This window comes from Azolla caroliniana, unplaced genomic scaffold (assembly GCF_043228905.1).
Source record: "Azolla caroliniana isolate FFs.n. ecotype wild unplaced genomic scaffold, voAzoCaro1.0.p SCAF_21, whole genome shotgun sequence".
NCBI classification, from domain to species: Eukaryota; Viridiplantae; Streptophyta; class Polypodiopsida; order Salviniales; family Salviniaceae; genus Azolla; species Azolla caroliniana.
In genome coordinates this window covers 7,670,095-7,677,251 of record NW_028230456.1, presented here as the reverse complement: position 1 = coordinate 7,677,251, position 7,157 = coordinate 7,670,095, and positions in this window count along the sequence as shown.

Genomic DNA, 7,157 nt, shown 5'->3' with positions numbered 1-7,157 from the left:
ACCCTGCCACAGGGAGGGACGAACTCGGTGGCCCACATGGTGAATGTGATGAACAAGGTGCTAAGGGATTGTATCCCGGACATCACCATGCCATTCTTGGATGACATCCCGATCAAGGGATGTCCGGTGGAGGAAAAGGACGAAACGATCGGACCGGACAGATGCCGGAAATTCGTGGCGACACACATTGACGACTGCGAGAGGGTGCTGCAGAGGCTAGAGGACGCGAGGCTCACCTTCTCCGGGGAGAAATCGGCCTTCGGGCAATCGGAGATCATGGTCGTCGGACATCTATGCGGAGCGTATGGCCGGAAACCGTCTCCGGCCAAGGTAGAAGCCATCTCCGCTATGAAGCCCGATTGTAACTCGGTCACGGAGGTACGGAGGTTCTTGGGAGCATGCACGTTCTACCACATATGGATCCCGCATTACGCCCACGTTGCCGAGCCGCTATACGGGTTGCTGAAAAAGGGGCAAAAATTCGAGTGGCGAGTCGAGCATACAGAGTCAGTCTGAAAAATGAAGGAGGCTCTTGCTGCAGCACCGGCGCTCCGGAAGGCTGTCTACGAGAAAGGCACCCCCATCTACATAATGGTAGATACAAGTCCGACCGGGATCGGATGGGTCGTCAACCAAGAAGATGAGGATGGTATTCGGTTCCCAATCCGGTTCGGCGCGAAGGTCCTCAGCGAGCGACAACGAGGATACGCCCAGGTTAAACGCGAACTCTGGGGTATCGTTACGGCGGTAAAGGCCGATAAAGACTATCTGATCGGGACAGAGGTGATTATCGAGACGGACTGCCTGCCGATCCTCGGCATGGTTTCCGGATGCGCAACCCCGGACTTGGCAATGCTCAGGTGGATAGCGTACATCAAGTCTCTGGATCCGGAAATACGACACATTTTCGGGAAGGACAATGCCATGGCCGACATGCTTTCGAGGGCGGCATGGTTTCGGAGGACGAGGAAGTCGGCGTAGACTTCTTCGAGGCGGCTTACGTAACAACCGAGGGGGGGAGCACTCTGGCGCTTAACGATTTCAACGAGAGCAAGTACGACGGGGAGTGGCTGCAGATTGGGGGATTCTTAAGGACAATGATGCCAAACGCATCGTGGACAAGGGACGAGGCCAACCGGATCCGGAAGAAAGCGTACCGGTTCTTTCTCCGGGACGGATACTTGTGGAAGCACCCGAAGAAGAGGAACGACATCCCGCTCCGAGTAGTGGCGACGAAGGAGGAACAAGAGGAATTGTTGAAAGCCTACCACGATAGCCCTTGGGCTGGACACCGTGGGACGTGGGCCACGTTTGAGAAACTAAAGGGGAAGTACTGGTGGCCGAAAGCTGAAGGCAGTTCGAGCAGATAACGGAGGTGAATACCGGGGGCAGTTCGAGGATTATTGTCGCTCGAAGGGAATCCGGCTCGAATTTACTGTGCCAAAGACGTCGGAACTAAACGGGCTGGCCGAGAGGATGAACCAGACCATAATGGAGAGGATCCGGAGTATGCTGGCGCATGCAAACCTACCCAAGAAGTTTTGGGCTGAGGCATTGTCGACGGCGACATATGTGATAAACAGATCTCCCTCAGTACCCTTGGGCGGAGACATGCCACAGAGAGTCTGGACCGGTAAGGAAGTGTCCTACCGGCATCTGAAGGTATTCGGGTGTCTTGCGTACGTGCATGTTGCTAAGGACCGGAGAGGAATGTTGGATCCAAAGACCCGACCATGCATATTCCTCGGTTACGGCGACGATGAGTTCGGCTACCGAGTGTGGGACCTGGTCGACAAGAAGGTATTCCGGAGTCGAGATATTATCTTCATGGAGGACAAGACGCTCGCCAACTGGGAGTCGGAGAAGAAGATAATGAACTCATAGTCGACCGGTAAGGATCGATTCTACGATGAGCAGACCCAACCGGCAAGAGACCAGTTAGCACTCGAGGAACCAGCCAGTTACGGTGAGGATACCGAACCGACAGAAGAAGAAGTAGAGGAAGTTGAAACCGGAACCGGCCAAGACCCCGAATCAGATTCGGATGAAGAGCAAATGGAGGAGCCGGTTACCGAAGCCCAAAGATGGAGATATCCTCTCAGAGAGAGAAGGCCCCCCCCGGAGATTTCCGGATGTAGAGCATGTGCTGCTGACCGATGAGGGGGAGCCAGAAAGCTTCGAGGAAGCTAAAAGTGACGCCCATAGGCGCAAATGGTTAAGTGCCATGCAGGATGAGATGGATTCCCTACATGAGAACCATACGTACAAATTTGTGGAGTTGCCGAAAGGAAAGCGAGCACTCCAAAACAAGTGGGTGTACAAGTTGAAACCGGGAGATGCCGACAAACCCCCGCGATACAAAGCCAAGATTGTGGTGAAGGGGTTTCAATAGAAGAAGGGCGTGGACTTCGACGAGATATTTGCCCCGGTAGTAAAGATGACCTCCATCCAGACGGTGCTGAGTATAGCGGCAAGCATGGACCTCGAGGTAGAGCAGCTGGACGTGAAGACGACATTCTTTCACGGCGACCTCGAAGAGGAGATCTACATGCAGCAACCGGAAGGATTCATGGAGAAAGGGAAGGAGCATCTGGTTTGCCGTTTGAAGAAGAGCATGTACGAACTGAAGCAGGCTCCCCGACAATGGTACCGGAAGTTTGACTCCTTCATGACCGATCAAGGGTACCACAAGACGCAGGCCGATCACTGCGTGTTTGTGAAGAATTTCGAAGGATGCGACTTCGTGATACTCCTTCTATACGTGGATGAAATGTTGATCGTCGGACGGGACCAAGCCAGAATACAGATGTGAAGAAGGCTCTCAACCGAAATTTCGCAATGAAAGAGTTGGGTCCGGCAAGACAGATGCTGGGGATGCATATCATCCGGAACCGGCCAACGAAGCAATTGTGGCTGTCACAGGAGAAGTACGTGACAAAGGTGCTTTAGCGGTTCAACATGTTAGAAGCAAAACCGGTCGGATCGACACTCCCGGTAAATTGCAGATTATCCGGTAAGCAAAGCCCGAAGACGAAAGTAGAGAAGGCTGATATGATGAAGGTTCCATATGCCTCTGCCGTCGGGAGCTTGATGTACGCAATGGTGTGTACCCGACCGGATATAGGATACGCAGTCAGAGTGGTGAGCCGGTTTATGAGCAATCCCGGCAAGGAGCACTGGAATGCGGTCAAATGGATACTCCGGTACTTGAAGGGCACTTCGAACATGTGTCTTCGATTCGGCTCCGGTAAACCTCAACTTGACGGTTTTACCGATTCGGACATGTCAGCTGATGTGGATACCAGCCGGTCTACATCCGGGTATGTAATGACATATGCAAGGGGAGCTGTTTCGTGGCAGTCGAGACTCTAGAAGACAGTTGCATTGTCAACCACGGAAGCGGAGTACATGGCGGCTGTGGAAGCCGGCAAGGAGATACTATGGATGAAGGACTTCATTAGAGAGCTCGGTATCCGGCAAGATGAATACCGACTCTATTGCGACAGTCAAAGTGCCATCCACCTTGCTAAGAATGTGGCCTACCATTCCCGGACAAAGCATATCCAGCGAAGGTATCACTGGATCCGGGAAAGAGTAGATGACTAGGAGTTCGGGCTGACGAAGATCCACACGGCTGAGAACGGGTCAGATATGCTGACCAAAGTACTGATACCTGACAAGCTGGATGCATGCCGGAAGTGGATAGGACTTGTAAGACATCCCATGCCGGAGTGAAGGGGGAGTTTGTTAGGAAACAGATCCCTCCGGATGGGAAGTGAGAAGATCAGTACTGATGAGCAAACCGGATGTGGAGTACCCGGCTACGGAAGACCCGATGAGAACCGGATGACAAGTACCCTGCTACGAAAGACCCGGTGAGAACCGGATGACGAGTACCCGACAACGGAAGACCCGGTGAGAACCGGATGACAAGTCCTCGGCAAGCGTCGGATGATGCAGGCCCGGTGAGGAGTGCTCACCGGATGAAGGGACATATTCGTAAATATGTTTCTGAGAGTCTATCGGGGCTATATTTGTAAATAGCCGAAAATTCATATTAGTATAAATATGACTTAGGGCAAACTTAGTAGAAAAATTTGTTATTCTTGTTGGCGCAAGATTAGAGCGCGTAACTGTGTATAGAGAGAGTGAGAGAGAGGAAGAGGTCGTTGCCTCTGTTGTAACCGCCGCCTATGGCGAAGATAGAAAGCTCGAGGTCATTGCTTCGGTGCTTTACCATTTTGTACATTCTGACATAGTGATAGTTTGCAGTCTGTGGGCTGCTGTGGTTTTTTTTTCCCTAGTTTGGGTTTTTCCACATTAACATCTTGTGTTCTCTTCTCTCCATTGTGTCGTGCATTCATTCCCGTTTTTTTCTGTGTTTTGATTCTAAGCTCGGTTGTGGCCGAGCGTTGTTCATCGGGAGTGTGTGTTCCTGTCATGTCAAAACTAGATGGAAGCCGATGACGATCTGCGTAAACCTTGTGTGTTTATTGAGCTTGTTGTAGATGACTAGGTAGATCCGCTTGTATCTTACGTAGCCGCTCCAAACGATCCTCTCCACAAGGATTTCTGGGTAACGATGGGGTTTCAAATACACACCACCGAGGGTGACAGCCCGTCCTGTGTAAGCATAAAATGATGTCACCTTTGTCGATGAGTGGATAGAGTTATTATACTCAAATTCGGCGAAGTGGAGAATATCCGCCTAGTCATCTTGATGATAGATTAAAAAGCACCGAAGATACTGCTCCAACGTTTGATTTGTTCGTTCCGCTTGGCTGTCTATTTGCGGGTGGTAGCCGGAGGAGGGGTGACAAGTGACCTTAAGCATTTTAAAGAGGTGCTTCCAGAACTTTGAGACGAATTGGGGTCCACGGTCGCTAATGATACTATCGAGAAGGCCATGATGCAAACATACTTCACGCATGACAATTTCAACAGTTTCTTTGCTGGAGATTTTCTTAGTACATGGCATGAAATGGTCCATCTTCGTATATCGATCTACTATTGTTAAGATCATATCAAATCTCTTAGAGACCGGAAGATCTGTGATGAAATCTAGGGTAATGGATTGCCATGGCTTGCTTGGAATTGGTAATGGTTCTAATAAACCATATGCATATGGATGATGCCTTGGAATTTTTGGTCTGCAACATGTATCACAAGTTCGAACAAAATCTTCGACAAATTGTCGCATATGGGGCCACCAGAAGGATCGTTGTACTAAATCTAGTGTTTTAGTACTACCAAAATGCCTAACTGTATATGCGTCATGACAGTTTTGGACTACTTGAAGGCGACAAGTACCATTAGGAACATACAAGAGTTTCTTAAAGAATAGTAATCCATCATGACATTCGAATTGTCGATAGTCCGTACCTGGTTGTTGCGATTGTGAACAAGATGCTCGAGAGATATCAATTTGTGCTAGAATGGCTTGAGCGAAAACATTTGTATTCAAGTCTTCATGTATGGTATCGATAACGTGGGAATCCAAGGGCATACTGAAGACCTGCGTTGCTTGCAGTCATGCCGGTCCCAAGTTTACTTGCTTTTGGTTATCGAAAGTCGTCTCGCCGGGACGCGGTGCTAGATACGAACGTCGTGATAATGCATCTGCCTTCCCTTGTTGCTTCCCCAGATGATATGTAATTTTGAAGTTGAAACGAGTGAGGAATTGGGCCCACCGAGCTTGACGTCGATTTAACACACAAGCATTCTGAAAGTAGGCAAGGTTTTTGTGATCATTGAATACGATGACTTGATGAGAGACCCCTCTAGAAAAATGCCTCCATTGCGTAAAAGAGTCCACTATTGCTAATAGCTCCTTATCATGAATTTCATAGTTGATTTTCGCGGCGTCAAACTTGTGTGAATGGAAAGCCACAAGATGTAGCTTTTCATTATCGCCTTGTTGAGACAGAATGCTACCCAAGGCAAAATCCGACGCGTCTGCTTCAATGATGAATGGTTTTTCTGGATCAACATGAGCTAAAATAGGAGCTGATGTAAATGCCTTCTTAAGATTCTCAAAAGCAATGTCCACTTCTTCAGACCAAACGAACGATTTTCCCTTCCTGGTAAGTTGTGTGAGAGGCAAAACAAGCTTTGAGTAATCCTGTATGAACTTGCGGTAAAAATTGGCAAAGCCTAAAAAGCATTGCACATCTCGCAACGAACGCGGAGTTTGCCACTCTACCACCATTTTGACCTTAGTTGGATCCATGGAGATGCCTTCCGAGGAAATGACATAGCCCAAAAATTGTACGTGGTTGCACCCGAAACTACATTTTTCCAGTTTTGCATAAAGACCATGTTCTCAAAGTTGTTTTAGTACTAACAGTACATGAGAATCATGCTCTTCTTGGGTCTTCGAATAAACCAGTAGATCATGCAAATAGATGATCAAAAAATCATCCAAGAGATCTTGGAATATATCATTTTCCATGTGCTGGAAGACTATTGGCGCATTAGTGAGGCCGAATGACATGACCGTATACTCGAAGTGCCTATATCTGGTGCGAAACGCAATCTTCCATTCATCTCCTGGTTGGATCTGTACAAGGTTATACGCTTCTCGTAAGTCTATCTTTGTGAAGAACCTTGCACCATTGATCCGTTCTAAAAGACTTGAGATAAGAGGAAGTGCATACCTATTCCTAATGGTGACTTTATTCAACCCACGATAATCTATGACGAGACGAAGTGATCCATCCTTTTTCTTGACGAAGAAAATGGGTGCACCAACTAGAGATTTCGAATGTCGAATGAAACCATTTGCCAAATTCTCCTCTATATAGGCTCGAAGGACTTCTAATTCGGTTGGTGAAAATTGTAGATTGGTCCCCATGGTGGCTCTTTTCCCGGTTGTAAATTGATGGGGCAATCATACGGTCGATGGTGAGGAAGCGTATTAGCTTGTACTTTATCGAACACATCGGCATAATGACGATACTTCTCTAGAAGTTGAACGGTGGACTCCTCTTTATTGATACTGGAGGGGTTTACTGATATTGCGAAGAGAAACATTTCTTCCTTGCGTCCTTCCTCACGCAACTGATGTAGCGAAATGGTTGCAATCTTATGAGTAGATCCTCGGGTTTGTCGACACCATATTTCTCTTGTTCTCCAATCTATGGTTGGCTTATGTAATT